Source organism: Rhinoraja longicauda, chromosome 5 (assembly GCF_053455715.1).
Source record: "Rhinoraja longicauda isolate Sanriku21f chromosome 5, sRhiLon1.1, whole genome shotgun sequence".
In the NCBI taxonomy this organism is placed as follows: domain Eukaryota; kingdom Metazoa; phylum Chordata; class Chondrichthyes; order Rajiformes; family Arhynchobatidae; genus Rhinoraja; species Rhinoraja longicauda.
This window is the reverse complement of record NC_135957.1, coordinates 13,638,680-13,660,802: the sequence shown is the minus strand read 5'-3', so window position 1 is coordinate 13,660,802 and position 22,123 is coordinate 13,638,680. Positions and strand designations below refer to the sequence as shown.

The 22,123-nt window shown below is 46.3% G+C and overlaps 1 protein-coding gene across 1 annotated transcript in view; it reads left to right on the top strand.

Moving 5' to 3' along the window:
• The first annotated feature begins 13,025 nt into the window (after positions 1–13,025).
• The window catches only part of elovl5 (ELOVL fatty acid elongase 5), a 108,128-nt gene continuing 99,030 nt past the window's right edge, over positions 13,026–22,123 (top strand). Inside the window, exon 1 of the mRNA XM_078398920.1 lies at positions 13,026–13,160. The gene's annotated coding sequence lies outside the window, so the exon portion shown is untranslated. The remainder of the gene's footprint in view (positions 13,161–22,123) is intronic.

The window sequence follows — 22,123 nt, the reverse complement described above, 5'->3', positions numbered from 1 at the left end:
CGGGGAGAACGTACAAACTCCTTACAGTGCAGCACCCGTAGTCAGGATCGAACCTGAGTCTCCGGCGCTGCATTCGCTGTAAAGCAGCAACTCTACCGCTGCGCTACCGTGCCGCCCCTTAAACCTATGTCCTCGGGTACTTGATTCCCCTACTCTAGGCAAGAGACTCTGTGCATCTACCCGATCAATTCCTCTCATGATTTTGTACAGCTTCATAAGATCACCCCTCATCCTCCTGCACTCCAAGGAATAGAGTCCTAGCCTGCTCAGCCTCTCCCTATAGCTCAGGCCCTCGAGTCCTGACATCATCCTCGTAAATCTTCTCTGCACCCTTTCCAGCTTGACACCATCTTCACTATAACATGGTGCCCAAAACTGAACGCAATACTCTAAATGCGGCCTCACCAGCATCTTATATACCTACAACATGATCTCCCAATTTCTATGCTCAATACTCTGACTGATGAAAGCCAATGTGTCAAAAGCCTTCTTAACCACCCTATCTACCCGTGATGCCCTTTTCAATGAAATGTGTACCTGCACTCTTAGATCCCTCTGCTCTACCATACTCCCCAGAGCCCTACCATTCACTATGCTGGTCCTGCCCATGTTATGCTTCCCAAAATGCAACACCTCACATTTCTCTGTATTAAATTCCATCAACCATTCCTCATTGGCCAACCGATCAAGATCCTGCTGCAATTTTTGACAACCAAGTTTAGTTTATTATTGTCACGTGATCCAAGGAAGAGTGAAAAGCTTTTGTTTGCATGTTATCCAGTGAGAGAAAAGACTATATATGATTACAAACAAGCCGCCTACAGTGTACAGATACAGGATAAAGGGTATAACATTTAGTGCAGCATAAACTCCAATAAAGTCCAGTTAAAGATAGTTCAAGTCTCCAATGAGGTAAATGGTATTGTTCTATAGATCGCACCATAACCCACAAGGCTCTGGACCAAGAGCAAGGAAGTGGGATTATCCTAACTAACCCTTTCTCAACATGTGTGGACATAAGGGATCAAATGACCCATGGGTGAGCAACACACTTTATCTCCTTTTCTCAAACTGACTTGACGTAAATGGTGATGGGTTGGCTAGCGAGTTTGTAGATGACCCACAATTTGGTGGGGTAGCATGCAGTGAAGAAGGCAGTCAAAGGATACAGCAGGATATGGGTCAGTTAAGTGGCCATGCAAGGAGATAGAGCGTGTGGCATACATACCTTCATCAGTCATAGCATGAGAGTCAGGAAGTCTGGTTTCAGCTTTATAAAACTTTGTTTAGTTTAGTTTAGAGATACAGTGTGGACACAGGCCCTTCGGCCCACCGAGTCCACACCGACCAACGATCCCCGCACATTAACACTATCCTATACACACTAAGGACAATTTACAATTGAACCAAGCCAATTAACCTACAAACCTGTATGTCTTTGGAATGTGTGACGAAACTGGAGCTCCCGGAGAAAACCCACGCAGTCACAGGGAGAACGTGCAAACTCCTTACAGACAGCACCTGTAGTCAGGATTGAACCTGGGTTTCCGGTGCTGTAATGCAGTAACTCTACTGCTGCACCACTGTGCCGCCCCTTTGGTTAGGCATCATTTGAAATATTGTGTTCAGTTCCTCTCTCCTCATTATGGAAGGAGGGTTGTGGACTGTGTAGAAGAGGTTTACCAGGAAACTGCCTGATTAGAGATTATTAGATGCAAGAAAATAACTGCAGATGCTGGTACAAATCGAAGGTATTTATTCACAAAATGCTGGAGTAACTCAGCGGGTCAGACAGCATCTCAGGAGAAAGGGTCTCGACCCGAAACGTCACCCATTCCTTCTCTCCTGAGATGCTGCCTGACCCGTTGAGTTACTCCAGCATTTTGTGAATAAATACCTAAGAGATTATTAGCTGTTTGATGAATGCATTAAAAGTACCATTAGCAAATTTGCAGATGATACATAGCTGGGTGGTAGTGTGAACTGCGAGGAAGATGCTATGAGGTTGCAGGGTGACTTGGACAGGTTTGTGTGAGTGGGCAGATGCATGGCAGTTTAATGTGGATAAGTGTGAGGTTATCCACTTTGGTGGTAAGACTAGGAAGGCAGAGTATTATCTGAATGGTGTCAAGTTAGGAACAGGGGACGTACAACGAGGTCTGGGTGTCCTAGTGCATCAGTCACTGAAAGGAAGCATGCAGGTACAGCAGGCAATGAAGAAAGCCAATGGAATGTTGGCCTTCATAACAAGAGGAGTTGAGTATAGGAGCAAAGAGGTCCTTCTGCAGTTGTACAGGGCCCTAGTGAGACTGCACCTGGAGTACTGTGTGCAGTTTTGGTCTCCAAATTTGAGGAAAGATATTCTTGCTATTGAGGGCGTGCAGCGTAGATTTACTAGGTTAATTCCCAGAATGGCGGGACTATCATATGTTGAAAGACTGGAGCGACTAGGCTTGTATACACTGGAATTTAGAAGGATGAAAGGAGATCTTATCGAAACGTATAAGATTATTAAGGGGTTGGTCACATTAGAGGCAGGAAACATGTTCCTAATGTTGGGGGAGTCCAGAACAAGGGGCCACAGTTTAAGAATAAGGGGTAGGCCATTTAGAACTGAGATGAGGAAAAACTTTTTCAGTCAGAAAGTTGTGAATCTGTGGAATTCTCTGCCTCAGAAGGCAGTGGAGGCCAATTCTCTGAATGCATTCAAGAGAGAGCTAGATAGAGCTCTTAAGGATAGCGGAGTCAGGGGGTATGGGGAGAAGGCAGGAACGGGGTACTGATTGAGAATGATTAGCCATGATCACATTGAATGCTGGCTCGAAGGGCCAAATGGCCTCCTCCTGCACCTATTGTCTATTGTCTATTGATCAGACAAACCTGGATTGTTTTTTCTGGAGCATCAAAGGCTGATGGGAGACCTGATAGAAGTTTATATGAGAGGCGTAGATAGGAAAGTTGGTCAGAGTCTCTCTCGTTCCTAGGGTACAAATGTCAAAGACAAGAAAGTTTAGCTTTAAGGTGAGAGATGGAATGTTTAAAGGAGATGTTTATAGGCCAACTTTAAACATCCTCAGAAGGATAACTTTTTCTGGATGTTCTTTTATGTGAATGTGCCCCAAAGCAATTACACGGTTACAAAATGGTCCTTCATTCAGAACTGTGGTGCCCACATCCTAACTCTGTTCAACTTTGTCCAACGTCTCTTTGTGATCACGCTTCCATACTGACTCTACTCCCCAGCATAGAGTCATAGAGTCATAGAATGATACAGCATGGAAACAGGCCCTTCGGCCCAACTTGCCCCATCTACCTGCATTTGGCCCATATCCCTCTAAACCTGTCCTATCCATATACCTGTCCAAATGTTTCTTAAACGTTGCAATAGTACCTACCTCTACTACCTCCTCCAACAGCTCGTTCCATACACCCACCACCCTTTGTGTAAAAAAACTACCTCTCAGGTTCTTATTAAATTTTTTCCCCCTCACCTTAAATTTATGTCCTCTGGTTCTCGATTCCCCTATTCTGGGCAAGAGACTCTGTGCGTCTGCCCGCCCGATCTATGCCTCTCATGACTTTGTACACATTGGTGAGATAACTTCCCCATGGTTTGACTTTTCATTTTCTCTCGGAACGATCTATCTCATCCATTTCTGTTCTCAGGAGTTTCCCCTTCATTATCAGCTGTGCCTGTGCCACAAACTATGGAGTTCCCTCCCCGAGCCTCCCCACCTTCCCCCTGCTCGTTCCTCCTTTAAAACCCACCTCTTCGCCACCTAATGCTTTCCCTCCTGGGCCAAAAATCCCTTTGCGGAGCTGAGGGTTTTTTTTGCTAGTTTAAAGGCGCTACATCAATGCAAACAGATGTAGTCGCTTCAGATTAGAAAGACTACAGCATCACCCGTAGCTGTCAGCTGTTCATAAAGCTTTGGTCTGCCGTCAGGAGTGGCAGGCAGGTAGCTTGTTGTCTCCCCTTCCAGAGACAGATGAAGGTCACACACACCTTAATCCAGGTCTGTCTAGTTTGCCATCTGCCTCCGTCTGTATCACTCAAATTGGCTGGCCACAATCTGTAATCACCACTTTATCTTTATTATGGTCCCCTATCAGGGGGTGGTGGGGAGGGGTAGGCAGAAAATCTTCCAATACCACCCTGTCATTTACTCCGTAATTTAGCTGTGATTCAAACAAAGGCCTCATGCCCCTGTAATATGGCTTCGGAAATGCATCTCAGGCGGAAAGAGATGAAGATTAGCTCGTGGGTCTGGCGCTTAAACGCAGCATGGTGTTTCAGCAGGGCTGGCGAGTCCAAGTTAACTAATGCAAAGACACGTAAGCAGCTTCAAATATCTGCTATCCTCTAAGAAATTGTAACAATCTAGAAATTATTAGCACAGCCTGAATTAGCTGAAATAATATCTTAAGCACTTTGGCGCAGCGGTAGAGTTGCTGCCTTACAGCACCAAAGACCCGGGTTCGATCCTGACTACGGGAGCTGTTTGTACGGAGTTTGTACGTTCTCCCTGTGACCGCGTGAGTTTTCTCCGGATGCTCCGGGTGCCTCTCACACTCCAATGACGTGCAGGTTTGTAGGTTAATTGACTCCGGTAAAATTGTAAATTGTCCCTAGTGTGTGTAGGATAGTACTAGTTTACGGGGTGATCGCTGGTTGGCGTGAACTTGGTGGGCCAAAGGGTCTGTATCCATGCTGTATCTCTAAACTAAACTAACCTTTATCAAATATGTACGTTGGTGACAATAACATTTAAAAGACATTTGGACCTATATGGACAGGTTCCAGATTCAGCAACAGTTTCTTCCCCACTGTTATCAGGCAACTGAACCATCCTATCACCAGCCAGAGAGCAGTCCTGGGCTACTATCTACCTCAATGGAGACCCTCAGATTATCTTTAATTGGACTTTACTGGACTTTATCTTGCGTTAAATGTTATTTTGTTTGTCTTGTATCTGTACGCTGTGGATGGCTCGATTGTAATCATGTATAGGTTTTCCGCTGACTGGTTAGCATGCGACAAAAAGCTTTTTACTGCACCTCAGTACAGTTGACAATAAACTAAACTAAAGAAAGATCGAGAGGGTTATGGGTCATGCATTGGCAAATGGGACTAGCAGAGATGAGGCAACTTGGTCATAGAGTTGTACCACACGGAAACATACCCTTCAGCCCAGCTTGCCCATGTTGACTAAGGTGCTCCTTCTACGTCATTCTCACCTGCACGCATTTGGCCCACATCCGTCTACACAGCACAGATAGGTTGGGTGGAATTTTCTATCCAATGACTCCATTGAAGCCTGGCAACTATAACTATGTACTTATATCATGGGTAAGTTTATGTCATTAGCTCACCTGCATATTTACATGATTACATAGAAATATACCTGAATCAGAGTGATGGAAATACTCAACAGGTCAGGCAGCATCTGTGGAAGGAGAAACAATGCTTCATAAAGAAAGTCACAAAGTGCTTAGTTTAGTTGAGTTTAGAGATACAGCATGGAAACAGGCCCTTCAGGCCCATGCCATCCAGCGATCCCTAGTACCTTTGATTTGTACCAGCATCTGCAGTTATTTTCGTACACCACTATTCCATACACTAGGTATAATTTACAATTGTACCATGCTAATTAACCTAAGTCTTTGGAGTGTGGGAGGAAACCGGAGAAAACCCACGCGGTCACGGGGGGCCACAGTGCGCAGCAGTGGAGTTGCTCCATCACAGCGCTTGCAGCGCCGGAGACCCGGGTTCGATCCCGACTACGGGTGCTGTCTGTACGGAGTTTGTACGTTCTCCCCGTGACCTGCGTGGGTTTTCTCTGAGATCTTCGGTTTCCTCCCACACTCGAAAGACGTACAGTTTGTAGGTTAATTGGCTTGGTAAATGAAAGAATTGTCCCGAGTATGTGTAGGATAGTGTTAATGTACGGGGATTGCTGGTTGGCACGGACCTGGTGGGCCGAAGGGCCTGTTTCCGCACTGTATCTCTAAACTAAACTATACTAAACATACAAACTCCGTACAGACAGCACCTGAAGTCAAGATCGAACCTGGGTCTCTGGCGCTGTAAGGCAGCAACTCTACCGCTGCGCCACTGTGCCGCCAACTTCCAGTTGATCTCAAACACTTACTAATTCCAATCCCTTCTGCTGTGGAAACATTGATGTGCATGATTCAGAATTTGAGAAGGAAAAAATAGCAGCAACAAAGACATGTCATTGAATGGTCCTCTGATCAGTGACTGTAATCAATACTTGGTGAAGCAAGGTGAGTTTCATTGCTGATTGCCTCTTTCACTGGTCAGTGAACCATTTAGTTTACAATGAATCTTTATCGCTGATATTCATTAGGATATTGTAACAATCTAGAATTTACTAGCAGTGCCTGGTCTTGGCTGAAATATCTTAATTTGCACCCTTTGAAAAACATGTATGTTGCTGACGGTTAATGTTTTTATTTCAAAGATATTAGTTTATTTACAAAAATATAATACAAAGTGTTCATATATCACTGAGATACACACAACTGCAGATTCTGGAATCTTGTGCAAAAACAAACTGTTTAGTTTATTTTAGAGATACAGCGCGGAAACAGGCCTTTCGGCCCACCGAGTCCGTGCTGACCAGCGATCCCCGTATACTAACACTATCCTACACGCTAAAGACAATTTACAATTTTACAGAAGCTATTTAACCTATAAACCTGTACGTCTTTGTAATGAGGGAGGAAACCGGAGCACCTGGAAAAAACCCACCGTACGTACAAACTCCGCACAGACAGCATCTGTTGTCAGGATCGAAACCTGGTCTCTGGTGCTGTAAGGCAGCAGCACTACCCGCTGTGCCACCGTGCCACCCCTAATTTGGTTATGTTGGTTGCTTTCCACAGTCAGCGTGAAATGTGGCTGGAATTGATGAGAAAGAGGGTAGTGTGTTTGATGGGCTGGGGTACATTGTTGTGGGTAGTTGCTTCTTAGAAGAATAAGCAGTAGTGGCTTTGAAGAATAAGGGGTAGGCCATTTAAGATTAAGAATAAGGGGTAGGCGATTTAGGACAGATGAGGAAAAACTTTTTCACCTAAAGTGTTGTGAATCTGTGGAATTCTCTGCCACAGAAGGCAGTGGATGCCAATTCACTGGATGTTTTCAAGAGATAGTTCGATTTAGCTCTTCGGGCTAACCCAAATCAAGGGATATGGAGAGAAAGCAGGGACGGGGTTCTGATTTAGGATGATCAGCCATGATCATATTGAATGGTGGTGCTGGCTCGAAGGGCCAAATGGCCTACTCCTGCACCTATTTTCTATGTTTCTATGAGAGTTGTTGGAGCTAGACACATTCATGAAAGTGGAGAGAATTCCAGCACAATCCTAACAAGTGCCTTATAGATGGCAGAAAAACTTTGGAACATCAAAAGTTACCACAGGGTACCCAACCCATGACCTGAATTAATCAACATGTTTATCAGTCGTTTAAATATCATTTAAATATTTTAAATATCAACATATTTAATCAGTCTGAAGAAGGGTCTCGACCCGAAACGTCACCCATTCCTTCTCACCTGAGATGCTGCCTGACCTGCTGAGTTACTCCAGCATTTTGTGAAATAAACACCTTCGATTTGTACCAGCATCTGCAGTTATTTCCTTACACAACATGTTTATCCATGTTTTTGGTCCAGTTTTTAATGGTCAATGCTGATTGCCCACCATAGTGTCGATAGTGACAAAACCTGGACTTACTAATGGCACGAAACGCTTAATTTAGTCCAATTTACAATACCGTTGCCTCGTTTAGTTTAGTTTAATTTAGAGATGTAGCGTGGAAACAGGCCCTTCGACCCCCCGTGTCTGCACCGACCACCGATCCCCGCACACTTACACTATCCTACACACACTAGGGACAATTTACAATTTTTACCAAGCCAATTAACCGACAAACCTGTACGTCTTTGGAGTGTAGGAGGAAACCAAAGATACCGGAGAAAACCCACACAGGTCACGGGGAGAACGTACAAACTCCGTAGACAGCACCCGTAGTCAGGATCGAACCCGGGTCTCTGGCGCTACGAGGCAGCAACTCGACCGTTGCACCACTTTACCGAGGTACAGTGAAAAGCTTTTGTTTGCGTGCTAACCAGGCAAAGAATTGGACTGTACATGAATACAATCATGTAATATAAACTAGTAACCCTTGCATCGTCCCTCCCCCCCACCCTTGTGGTCATACTAGTTTCACTGAAGAAGGTCTCACTGAAGAAGATCTGAAGAAGGGTCTCGACCCAAAATGTCACCCATTCCTTGGCTCCAGAGATGCTGCCTCTCTCGCTGAGATACTCCAGCATTTTGTTTCTATCTCTGCTTCAGACCAGTATCTTCAGTTCCTTCTGACACACACTAGTTACACTGCGTCCTGATAAATCACAAATATAGAAGATAGAGCAGCACAGCACAGGAACGGGCCCTTCGGCCCACAAGGGAGTTCCCAGCGAGCGCCCACAGGCTGTGCTGGGGCGGTCCAGGCGCTGAGCCCACCAGGACTGGGCAAGGGCCGCCAGAGGGACGTCACCCGTGTGCTTGCTGCCGGCCGGCCGCAGCAAACAAGGAGGACCTGGGGGGGGGGGGGGGGGAGAGCAGAAAAAGGACCATATTGAACACCTTTGCAACTTTGTTGGTGCCCTTTACTCTTGTATTCTTGTACTGTACGCAAACAAAGGATCTCACTGTACAAAGTACACCTGACAATACAGTATCAATCAATTAATTAATCTATCAATCAAATCAATGTTAGTGCTGAACATGATGCCAGGTTAAGCTGATCGCATCTGCCTGTACGTGATCCATATCACTGTCTTCCCTGCATCTCCATGTGCCTATCTAAAAGCCTGTTAAACGCCACTATCGTGTCTGAACATCCTGATGTGGCTGCGTATCATGTAGTGGGTGATTCACCCTCCTCACCCCACAAGTCCTTCTACCATGTACACGGCACCAGTCAGGAGTGTGACAGAATACTTTCCCATTGCTTGGACGATCGTGTCTCCAACACCACCCACCAGCAGCACGGTGGCACAGCGGTAGAGTTGCTGCCTCACAGCACCTGAGACCCATCCTGACAATGGGTGCTGACTGTACAGAGTTTGTACGTTCTCCCTGTGACCTGCGTGGGTTTTCTCCTGGTGCTCCAGTTTCCTCTCACATTCCAAAGATGAACAGGTTAATTGGCTTGGTATAATTGTAAATTGTCCCTGGTGAGTGGGATAGTGTTAATGCGTGGGGATCACTGGTCGGTGTGCATTCGATGGGCTGAAGGGACTGTTCCCGCGCTGTATCTCTAAACTGAACTAAAAGTACTTTATAAACAATATAAACAAAAAAAGTTCAGTGTATATAATTATCTATCTATCTATCTATCTATCTATCTATCTATCTATCTATCTATCTATCTATCTATCTATCTATCTATCTATCTATCTATCTATCTATCTATCTATCTATCTATCTATCTATCTATCTATCTATCTATCTATCTATCTATCTAACAATCTATCAATCTATCTAACAATCTATCAATCTATCTAACAATCTATCAATCTATCTAACAATCTAACAATATTGATAGATATCCAAACAATAGTGCAGAAATTTCCTCAGAGAAATTAATCATTCTAATTGAAATTTAATGCGAGCGGTTTGGCCATAATTCTATTAACTCTGCGAGCAATTTAACATTTGCTTAACAAATAATTTTGTTGCCAAAACTATAAATAGGAGGGTGTGAAGGGAAAATAAATAAAAACTGAACAAATTATTATTTTGCGAGTGCATTTTGTAATTTAATTGCAAGTGCCTGGAGGTGGAATAAGACTAGATGCTCTTTGCAGCAGATCGCCTGCCCTCCCACCGCTCCTCCCGTTCACCTCAACGCTCCTCCCTCCCTCCCACTGGAGCGCGTTTGCCGGGACATGATTGGTGCCTGGAGCCGCCAGATGAGTGGCGTGAGGAGGGCTGAGCTCCAGAGGGAGCCGGGGGGAAGGGAGAGGAGGGTGGTGTCACTGGCACCAAGCAGCAGGGGTAGCTCTCAGGGCAGCAATAGCTGGCCATCTCTGCCTATACACACACTTATATACATATATGCACAGACAGACACACACAGACACATATATATATAGATATATCTCCGCATACACGCACACACAAATACACATATATACACACAGACCCACATTTATATATATACACACACACCACAAATACACATATATATACACGCACAAATACACACAGACATACACACACACACACACACATATATATATACACACACACACACACACACACACACCACAAATACACATATATATACACACACAAATACACACAGCCACACACACACACACACACACACACACACACACACACACACACACACATATACATATACACACACACCACAAATACACATATATATATATACACACACAAATACACACACACATATATATATATATATATATATATATACACACACACACACACCATAAATATACACACACACATATAGTCTGAAGGGTCTCGATCCGAAACGTCACCCATTCCTTCTCTCCAGAGATGCTGCCGTCCTGCTGAGTTACTCTAGCATTTTGTGTCTACCTTCGATTTTAACCAGCATCTGCAGTTTTTCCTACACACACACATATATATATATACATATATACATTTATATATATATATACACACAGTAGACACAAATATACACACACGGCGACACAAATATACACACAAATACACACTCAAAAAACTACATTCACACACAAATATACACACACATCTATATATACGCACACATACATACACGCACATATATACACACAAATATACACACACACAAATATACACACACGCACAGGCACTAATATGTACACGCAGACGCACACACACATATATACAGACATACACAGGCAGGGATATAAAGCCAGCATTAAACAATTAACACACGACCATGCAGTCCAGCCGTGTCTACATGCAAGTTGTTTTGCAACACGAAAAGATTGTTTCCAGGGTAACATTTGAGTTGTAATTGCAGCGCAGAGGGGGGCTGCTGGGATAACACCAACCATGCGCCGCGCTGCTTTCAGATGTTGCATTTGACACTTGTTCTATCAGGAAGATTAACTCGTCGGAGGTTTGTCTTTAACCCTGGGTTGCTCTGCTCCCTTACAAGGGTCTGGGCGGCGGGGAGGACCCCCGGCTCTGATCCAAGCACTTTTAGGATGACATTGCTGCTGCGCTGGAGCGGCTGGAGACAGCAACAAAGTCTGAGCGCAGATGGTGGGGCAAATTGGGGGAGGGAGAGAGGAGAGGGAGGGGGAATGAAGAGGGGAGGGGGAATGAAGAGGGGAGGGGGAATGGAGGGGAGGGGGAATGGAGGGGAGGGGGAATGAAGGGGAGGGGGAATGAAGAGGGGAGGAGGAATGGAGGGGAGGGGGAATGGAGGAGAGGGGGAATGGAGAGGGGAGGGGGAATGGAGGGGAGGGGGAATGGAGGGGAGGGGGAATGAAGAGGGGAGGGGGAATGAAGAGGGGAGGGGGAATGGAGGGGGAATGGAGGGGAGGGGGAATGGAGGGGGAATGGAGGGGAGGGGGAATGGAGGGGGAATGGAGGGGAGGGGGAATGGAGGGGAGGGGGAATGGAGGGGAGGGGGAATGGAGGGGGAATGGAGGGGAGGGGGAATGGTGGGGAGGGGGAATGAAGAGGGGAGGGGGAATGAAGAGGGGAGGGGGAATGGAGGGGAGGGGGAATGGAGGGGGAAATGGAGGGGAGGGGGAATGGAGGGGAGGGGGAATGGAGGGGGAATGGAGGGGGAATGGAGGGGAGGGGGAATGGAGGGGAGGGGGATGGAGGGGAGGGGGGATGGAGGGGAGGGGGGATGGAGGGGAGGGGGAATGGAGGGGAGGGGGAAGTGCAGGAGGGAGAAAAAAGGCGCAGTGGGAGGAAAGAGGGGCAGTGGGGGAGGGGAAGAGAGGGGAGAAAATGGGGGAGATGCCCATATTTGAACAGCGAGGGGTTGAAAGAGAGGGGGGCAATGGAGGAGCGTGAGAATGGAACAGAGGGGCGAGAGAGTGAGGGGGGGGACAAAAAGGGGAATGTGGGGGAGAGAACATGGAGAGAGCGATGGGGAGGAAAATCAAAGGTGCGAGGGGAGGCTGGGGAGAGAATGAATGGGAGAGAAAACGATGGAGAGGAGTGTGGGGAGAAAGAGAGAATGGGAAAGGAGAGGTTGGGAGAGGTACGGGGTGAAAAAGGAATGGTGATAAATGGGAAGGAAAGAAACGGGGGAGGGGAGTTAGAGAAAGGGGAGAGAAGTTACGGGGAGAGAATACCAAGGTGAAGGGAGGGGAGAGAGGAGGCAGATGGAGGAAGGAGCGGGCAGAGGGTGCAGGGGAAAGTGGTAATGTGAGGGTGAGGGGAATGGGGAGGAAGGGTCAGGGGAGAGGGTGGGAGGGAGGGCAGGGGAGTGGAGAGGGTAGAAGGGAGGGAGGGCAGGGGAGGGAGTGATGTGGACAAGGGTGGGAGGGAGGGCAGGGGAGGGGAGTGATGAGGGTTGGAGGGAGGGCAGGGGATGGGAGTAATGTGGACGAGGGTTAGAGGGAGGGAGGGAGGGAGGGCAGGGGACAGGAGTGATGTGGACGAGGGTTCGAGGGAGGGCAGGGGAGGGGAGTGATGTGGACGAGGCTTGGAGGGAGGGAGGTGCAGGGAGGGGAGGGAGGGTGGTGCAGGGAGGTGCAGGGAGGGGAGGGAGGGAGGTGCAGGGAGGTGCAGGGAGGGGAGGGAGGGAGGTGCAGGGAGGGGAGAGAGGAGCTGGGAGTTTGCTGGCTAGTTGCGAGCGGTGCGATGTGACGTTGCGTGGATGATAACGCAGAAACTCAATCACATGTTGCTGGTTTGCCAGTGCCCTGGTCCTGTCATCTGCGTGTGTGCAGAGTGTGCCTGGGCGGTGAGAGGGAGCTGAAGACCAGAGTCTGTCTGCACGCCGCTGCTTCCCCAGAAAGGAACACTTTGCTCTCTTCCTTCCCACTTGTGCAGTCGGGTCTTTATTTACCTGGAGTGAGCAAGTGAGCCAGCCTTTCTCACATTCTAAGGTCCGTCTTAGTTCAGCTGCTTTAACCAACTCTCTCTATATATATATATTTATGATATTTGTCTGTGCATAAAATGTTATTTGACTCTTGTTCCACAAGAAGGCAGTTGAGTGGGAGTGAAATGTAACGCAATCCCGGACTGTGTGTGAAATGGTCCCGGGGAAGCGTGCAATGTATATATATATATATATTATATATATTTTATATTTTACATTTTCAAACAAGAACAAGAATAAGAACAAGAATAGCTTTTATTAAGACATTTGCATTTTGCGCTTTGGTTTCCGGCAAATGTCAAGCGAGGCTTTCAAAAACAGAACAGAAAAGTCTACTTTGCATTGATTGCCAAAACGCCAGTCTTTCTGCAAGATACATTCTCTTTGTTGCTGCGGCCGAGGTAAGCAATTCTTTGGCACCTTTTCTTCCTTTAAGGGTGTGTACCCGTCCCATCCAGCCTTGTGTTAATGCGATCCATTTAGTCTTCCTGATGAATTGCCACTTTCTGCGGCGCTTTGATATGTTGGTGGCGAGAGAGCTCCAATTCGCAGCTCTGCGACTCCGGGAGTTTAACTATTCACGAAGAGAGAGAGAGACACTCAAAGTCCTGGAGTAACAGCGGGTCAGGCAGCATCTCTGGAGACAAGGAATAGGTGACGTTTCGGGTCGAGACCCTTCTTCAGACTGAAAGTCAGGGGAGACCAGAGATACAAAAAAGTACAAAGTTACCCCAGCATTTTGCGCCTGTCTTCGGTATAAACCAGCATCTGTAGTTCCTTCCTACACTTCTTAACTATTCTGAAGATAGATACACAAAGCTGGAGTAACTCAACGGGTCAGGCAGCATCTCTGGAGGAAAGGAAAATGTGGCGTTTGGGGTCGAGACCCTTCTTCAGACATTCCTCCACATTTTAGCTATTTGCGATACCGATTAGTAAAACAAAGACAGAAGAATGAATGGCTGCTAGTTTGTTTAAAAATAAATAGCAATGTGTATATCAGGTTGAGATTTTTAATGTAAGACTGATGGTAGCAAACTTTCAACTCCCCCCACGTCAAGTTTCACTGTGGTCCTGTTGAGTTTCACTGTCTGTATAACTCATTATCTCCTACCCCACAGCCAACAATGGACCATTGTGGACTCTACCTTTCCTTGATCAACGTTACTTTTTCCATATCTTTCATTCATTTGTACTCTATCTCTCTATTTCACCGTCTACATCTCCTTTTCCCCCCCTTTCCCCTGACTCTCAGTCTGAAGAAGGGTCTCGACCCGAAACGTCACTCATTCCTTTTTCCCCAGAGACGCTGCCTGACCCGCTGAGTTACTCCAGCACTTTGTGTCTGTCTTCAAGTTAAGGCTACTGCTAGAACTAGACAAGCATTTTCCACCCAAGCACATTGTTAAGATAACTTCTGTATGTAGGTGTAACATTCCGTGCCAGGGTTAGCCTGAGTCAGTGCTAAACTATGTTTTGGCACAGGAGCATTTCATTTTTATAAAGTCAATATTGGCTTCAACATAAGAAGTATGAAACTAGTGTGAATCATGGTGCAAGGCATTGAAGGGACTTTTAGAGTTCTGCTGCACATATCCTGGTTTAGTTTTGGTTTAGAGATACAGCGCGGAAACAGGCCCTTCGGCCTACCAAGTCCATGCTGACAAGTGATCCCCACACACCAACAATATCCTACACACACAAGGGACAATTTACAATCTTTACCGAAGCCAATTAACCTACAAACCTGTACGTCTTTGGAGTGTGGGAGGAAAACCCACGCGGTCACGGGGAGAACACACAAATTCCGTACAGACAGCACCCGTAGTCAGGATTGAACCGGGTCCCTGACTCTGTAAAGCAGCGGGCTGCCGGAGTGGGGGAAGTTTCATTTCTGGCGACTTGGTGAATAGAATTATTGAATATCAAAAAGAAGGTCACAGAAAGCTGGAGTAACTCAGCAGGACAGGCAGCATCTCTCCAGATTACTCCAGCATTTTGTGCCTTTCTTTGGTGTAAACCAACATCTGCAGTTCCTTCTTACACATCTTAACTATTCGTGAAGATTGGCACAAAAAAACCTCAAGTAATTCAGCGGGTCAGGCAGCATCTCTGGAGAGAAGGAATAGGTGACCTTTTGGGTTGAGATCCTTCTTAAGACATTCCTACGCATTTTAACTATTCGTGATTTGTATTAGTAAAAAAAAGCAGAAGAATGGCTGTTAGGATGTTTAAGAAAAATAGCAAAGTTTGTATCAGCTTGAGATTTATATGTAAGACTGATGGTAGCAAACTTTCAACTTGCCTCAAATCAAGGTTACTGCTGGAACTGACAGTACTTCCGCTAATATCTATCCAAGTACATTGCCAAGATAACTTTCTAAATGTAGATATAACAAAGGGTGGTGCAGCAGTAGATTTGCTGCCTTACAGCGCTAGAGACCTGGGTTTGATCCTGATGACCGGTGCTGTCTGTACGGAGCTTGTACGTTTTCTCCGTGACCGCGTGGGTTTTCTCCGGGAGCTCCGGTTCCCTCCCACCCTCTCCAATAGTTTATTTCATTTTTTTCTTGTTCTTTCCCACGTCCACCCCCCAAAAAAGATCATCTTGAATTGGATTCCCTCAATTGTGTATCTAGCTTTTGTTTGACTCTTTCATCAGGATTCCAGCATAATTAATACATATTTTTACACAGGACCTTTTAAAGTTGCTCAAGGCGCATCTGGTTTCTCCTCTAGTTTTTGGGATGAGTGAGGTAGACCTTGATGTTAGTGCTGGAGCAACTCAGGCAGCATCTCTGGAGAAAAATGAGGGGTGACGCTTCGGGTCGGGATACTTCTTCAGACTGATTTTAGGGTTATGACCCGAAACGCCACCTCTCCACATTCTCCAGGCATGCTGCCTGACCCGCTGAATTATTCCAGCACTTTGCGTCTATCCAAGATATAAACCAGCATCTGCAGTTCCTTTCTATTAAACTTTTAACTCAGTTCTGATCAATGGTATTCTTACCATTGGACAAGACAGTGTTCTTTGTCTTTTATTCCTAATCCTAAAAGTAATTTGCGAATCTGGCTGGGAATTGTGAAACTTTGCACTGTGTCCTGAATATAGATTGTGCAATCTGAGGCACTGCATTGCATTTTGGTTATGGATCCTCGGAAAAAAAATATTGTCCAGGGAAGTAGTACAATGTCGGTTCAGTATCGGCTTGGCGGGACTTGCTGTGAAATTACTGAAATACATCCCCAGGAAAACCCTTGCATTCCACTTTTCCTCCTCCCCACTCTAGTCGTCCTACTAGTTCCAATGTTCGCATCCTTGTATACCTTTGTTATCACCGTTTTCCCAGCCAACAATAGCCATTATGGACTCCAACCTTCCTTGGTCATAGAGTCATTGTCATATAGCATGGAAACAGGCTCTTCGGCCCAACTTTCCCATGCCGACCAGCATGCCCCATCTACACTAATCCCACCCGCCTGCATTTGGCCCATATCCCTCTACACCGGTCTTATTATTCATGCACCAGTCTAATTGTTTCGTAAATGTTGCAATAGTCCCTGCCTCAATTACCTCCTCTGGCTGCTCGTTCTATACACCCACCACCCTTTGTGTAAAAAAAGTTACCCCTTGGATTCTTATAAAATCTTCCCCCCTTAAACCTATGACCTCTGGTTCTCAATTCCCCTACTCTGGGCAAGCGACTCTGTGTGATTTAGGGTTTCCTCCCACAAGCCAAAGATGTACAGGTTCGTAGGTTAATTGGCTTTGGCATAATTGCAATTTGTCCCTAGTGTGTGTGGGATAGTGTTAGTGTACGGGGGGATCGCTGGTCGTTGCAGACCCGGTGGGCCGAAGGGCCAGTTTCTGCGCTGTATTTCTAAAGTAAAGTAAAATGCTGAAGTAACTCATCGGGTCAGACAGCGATTCTGGAAAAAAAAGATTTTTTTCTGTATCGTATCTCCGTCTGCACTGCGGCCTAACATCGTGGAGTTGGCGGCCTTTGCTGGAGATCGACCGGGAGCTCATCGTAGGAGCCTGCGGACAAGGTCACGGAGCCCGCGATCCCTGACGGGGGTCGTCTTTGGGGCTCCACTCGTGGGAGCATGCGGCACTTTAACATCGTGGAGCCCGAGGTCTCTGGTTAGAGACCGACATCGGGGACTCCAAGCCACAGGAGGTTCGACCGCCCCGACGCGGGAGCTTCGACCACCCCGACGCGGCAGTTTCGACCACTAGCTGCGTGTGCTTCAATAGCCCTGACAGTGAATGGTTTGTCTGCCCCAACCGCGGGAGGAAAAAAGAGGAAGGAGATTGGACCTTGCCTTACATCACAGTGAGGAACGTGTGGTGGATGTTTATGTTAGCTTTTATGTAGTTGTGTGTCTTGTTGCTTTTTTTTAGTGTGGCCGTATGATAATTCGAATTTCACTGTACCTTAATTGGTACACGTGACAATAAACTAACCTTGAGGAGGAACTTCTTTAGTCAGAGGGTAGTTAATCTGTGGAACTCATTGGAAGAGTGTGGAGGCTGAGTCAGTTGATATTTTTAAAGCAGATATAGACAGATTCTTGATTAGAATGGGTGTCAAGGGTTATGGTGAGAAGTCAGGAAAATAGGATTAGGGGGCAGTGATCAGATTGAATGACGGAGTAGAGTAGATGATCCAAATGGCCTAATTCTACTCCTATAACTTGTGAACTTGTGTCACAGTCTTTTCCCTTGTATGAGAAGGAATGCTTCTTAGTCCGAGCTCCGTGGCACAAGGGATCTTGCATTGGGCTTGTAGCAGACTGAAGACATTCAAAGGTTCTGTATTCATGTTCATAAGTTGTAGGAGCAGAATTAAGCTACTTGCCCCATCAAGTCTACTCCGCCATTCAATCATGGCTGATCTATTTTTCCCTCTCAACCCCATTCTCGTGCCTTCTTCCCTTAACCCCTGACACCCTTCCTAATCAAGAATCTGTCAATCTCCACCTTAAAAATACCCATTGACTCCACAGCTGTGGCAATGAATTCCACAGATTCACCACTGACTAAAGAAATTCCTCCTCATCTCCTTTTTAAAGGTACATTCTTTTATTCTGAGGCTGTGCCCTCTGGTCTTAGACTTTCCCACTAGTGGAGACATTCTCTCCACATTCACTCTATCCAGGCCTTTCACTATTCGATAAGTTTCAATGAGGTTCCCCCCTCATTCTTCTAAACTCCAGCAAGTACAGGCCCAGTGCCGTCAAATGCTCATCATGTGTTAACCTAATCAATCCTGGGATCATTCTCGTAAACCTGCTCTGGACCCTCTCCAACGCGTACGCTCGCAGCGTCCCGTTCTCACTGGTCTTCAGTGAACTGTACAGGCCCTCCCAGACTTACACAAAATGATATATGATGACTATGATGAGCATTTGTCAGCACGGCCTGCACTCACTGAAGAATGAGGCGGGACCTCATTGAAACGTACAGGATAGTGAAAGGCTTGGATACAGTGGATGTGGAGAGGATGTTTCCACTAGTGGGAGAGTCAGAATTAAAGGAATTTATTTTAGGAAGATGAGGAATTTCTTTAGTCAGAGGGTGGTGAATCTGTGGAATTCTTTGCTACAGACGACTGTGGAGGCCAAGTCAGTGGATATTTTTAAGGCATAGATAGATTCTTGATTAGTACCGGTGTCAGAGGTTATGGCGAGAAGGCAGGGGAATGGGGTTAGGAGGGAGAGATAGATCAGCCATGATTGAATTGTGAATTAGTAGACTTGATGGGCCGAATGGCCGAATTCTACTCCTATCACTTATGAACTTATGACAAGGGTTACGTTTCGTGAACCATTATCGAAGTCAGATTTTAGACAAGTCAGATCCACCATTCCTATCCCCTGCCCTAGCTAACTCACTCAGAGGATTGTGTAGGAAAGAACTGCAGATGGTAGATCAAAGGTAGACACAAAATGCTGGAGTAACTCAGCGGGACAGGCAGCATCTCTAGAGAGAAGGAATGCGTGACGTTTCAGGTCAAGACCCTTCTTCAGACTGAGTGGATTAACTGTCTCAGCGGCCTCCAGCTGCGTCCAGGGCACTTTCTGCAGCCCGCGGCCTTGTGGGTAAGCAATGCCGCCATTGCTGGCTCGTTTCTGATGTAAACCTGTGTGATCGTAGAGTGTTGTGGAAATTACAGACTACCTTGATTGCCCTTGGGACTGAGCACAGAATTGTTTGTGTAAGTGCGGGTTTACATAAGTCGCCTATTGTGTGTCTATACCAATCTGCTCAGCAAACCTGCTCTTATATAGATTTAGGGATGGGTCCTGGCCTAAAATATCGTCTGTACATTCCCTCCCCAAATGCTGCCTGATCTGCTGAGTTCCTCCAGCACTTTGTGTTTTGCTCAAGATTCCAGCATTTGCAATTCCTTTAGTTTAGTTAGGTTTAGAGATACAGCGTGGAAACAGGCCCTTCGGCCCACCGAGTCCGCGACGACCAGTGATTACTGCACACTAGCACTATCCTACATACTAGGAACAAGTTCTCGACCCGAAATGTCACCCATTCCTTCTTTCCAGAGATGCTGCCTGGCCCGCTGAGTTACTCCAGCATTTTGTGTCTACCTTCAATTTAAACCAGCACCTGCAGTTCTTTCCTGTACACTAGGAACAATTTATAATTTTACTGAAGCCAAATTAACCTACAAACCTGTACATCTTTGGAGTTTGGGAGGAAACTGGAGCACTCCGAGAAAATCCACAGTCACAGGGAGAACATACATACTCCGTACAGACAGCACCTGTAGTCAGGATCGAACCCAGGTCTCTGGCGCTGTAAGACAACAACTCTACCGCTGCGCCACCATGCTGCCCTGTTTCTAGTGTCTCTAAAATAGAATTTAGTTGATTTTCATCTAATAGCTGGTGGTTTTGGTAATTGTTGTAGTGTAATGTTAATTTTGCCACTACCGTTCAAAGTTTCAGATCGTTTCTATAAATAGAGAGATATCTGGAGATTTTTGCTGGGAATGTACTAATTGTTTGCACAGTGTGTATTGTTGAGGTACGAAACGTACAGTAATACAATTGAATACATTTTCTTCTGTTTCCTAATAACGGGTGATCCAGGTTCCTCCCACATGCCAAGGATATGGGGCAAACACGGGTAGATGGGACTGGTGTAGATGGGACATGTTGGTTGTTGTGGGCAAGTTGGGCCAAAGGGCATGTTTCCACGCTGTAGATAGACACAAGGTGTTGGAGAAACTCTGCGGGTCAGGCAGAATCTCGTTTGGAGAAAAAGAATAGGTGACGTTTCGGGCCGAGACCCTTATTCAGACTGGACACGGTGAAGACCCCTTCTCCCACCTTCACCCGACCCCCGGACAAAGATAACATATTTCCTTAACGGTGCCCAGAACTGCACACAATACTCTAAATGCGGTCTCACCAATGTCTCCTATAAAATCTTTCCCCCTTCACATCCTGTTCAAATGTAAGAGTGTTTGTTATTCATTATGTCGAAAGGTTTGAAACTGGATATGGTGTTTCGGTTCCAACGTTACATTAAGGAGCTGTGCAACATTGTGTGTAACAGTAGCCACTTTTAGGATGTATTTGCCAGGGCCGAGGTCACTGCGTACTGATTTCACCCATCAGTGGGAGTCTGCTTGTTGCTGCTTTCTCATGCTTGATAACGTTTGGCTGCCCTGGGACATGGAACCATGAGTGATTACTCTGCAGAATGTAACAAAGCTCCTCAGCTTCCCAGACCGCTGTCCCTGCCAACGTTCCTCAAGGCCTCTGCTTCATCAACTTCCCCCGTGCCTCATCTCACTCCTACCTTTGCCTGAGTACGCAGTGCACTGTTCTAGTGGCCTTTCCCAACCTCTCCATCCTTCACTGCACCAACACCTCTATTATTAATCTGCAAGTTGTTTCATTAAGAGATAGGGCGGCACTGTGGCGCAGTGGCAGAGTTGCTGCTTCACAGCGCCAGAGACCCGGGTTCGATCCTGACTACGGGTGCTGTCTGTACTGAGTTTGTACGTTCTCCCTGTGACCGCGAGGGTTTTTTCCGGGTTTCCTCCCACACTCCAAAGACGTGCAGGTTTTTATGTCAATCGGCTTCAGTAAAATTATAAAATTGTCCCTCGTGTGCATAGGATAGTGCTAGTGTACAGGGATCACTGGTCGGCATGGACTCAGTGGGCAGAAGGACCTGTTTCTGCTCTGTATATCTAAACTAAACTAAACGTGGTTTGGATTTGGAGTCATGAAGTCATAGTTACCATCATAAATGTTGTTATCGCCCCAGCCTCATCTACCTCATCTGGCAGCTCGTTCCATTTGTGTAAAAAAAAAGTTACCCTTCAGATTCCTCTCTCACATCAAATCTGTGAGTTTTGATTCTTAATTCCCCAACTCTACCCAATCTAATCCTCTCATGATTTTGTACACCTCTATAAAAATACATCCTCCTGCGCTCCAAGGAACAGAGTCCTCGCCTGCTCAACCCCTCCCTTAAGCTCAGTCCCTCGAGCAATAGAGTTGCTGCCTTACAGCGCCAGAGACCTGGGTTCAATATTGACTATGAGTTTGTACATTCTTCCTGTGAGCTGCATGGGTTTTCTCCAAGATCTTCAGTTTCCTCCCTAACTCCAAAGATGTACAGGTTTGTAGGTCCATTGGCTTGGTGTAAATGTAAAATTGTCCCTAGTGCGTGTAGAGTAATGTTAATGTGCGGGGATTGCTGGTCGGCGTGAACTCGGTGGGTCGAATTGCCTGTTTCCGCACTTTATCTCTAACTAAACTAAATCCGCTGTGTTACTCTAGCACTTTGTGTCCTTATGTGTAAACCAGTGCGCGCAGTTCCTTGCTCCTACTTCCCGGATTGGCCAACAGCCCTTCTCAAGGGCGCAAGAATTTGCGGAGATTGTGGATACAGCCCAGTCCATCGCACAATCCAGCAACTAACCC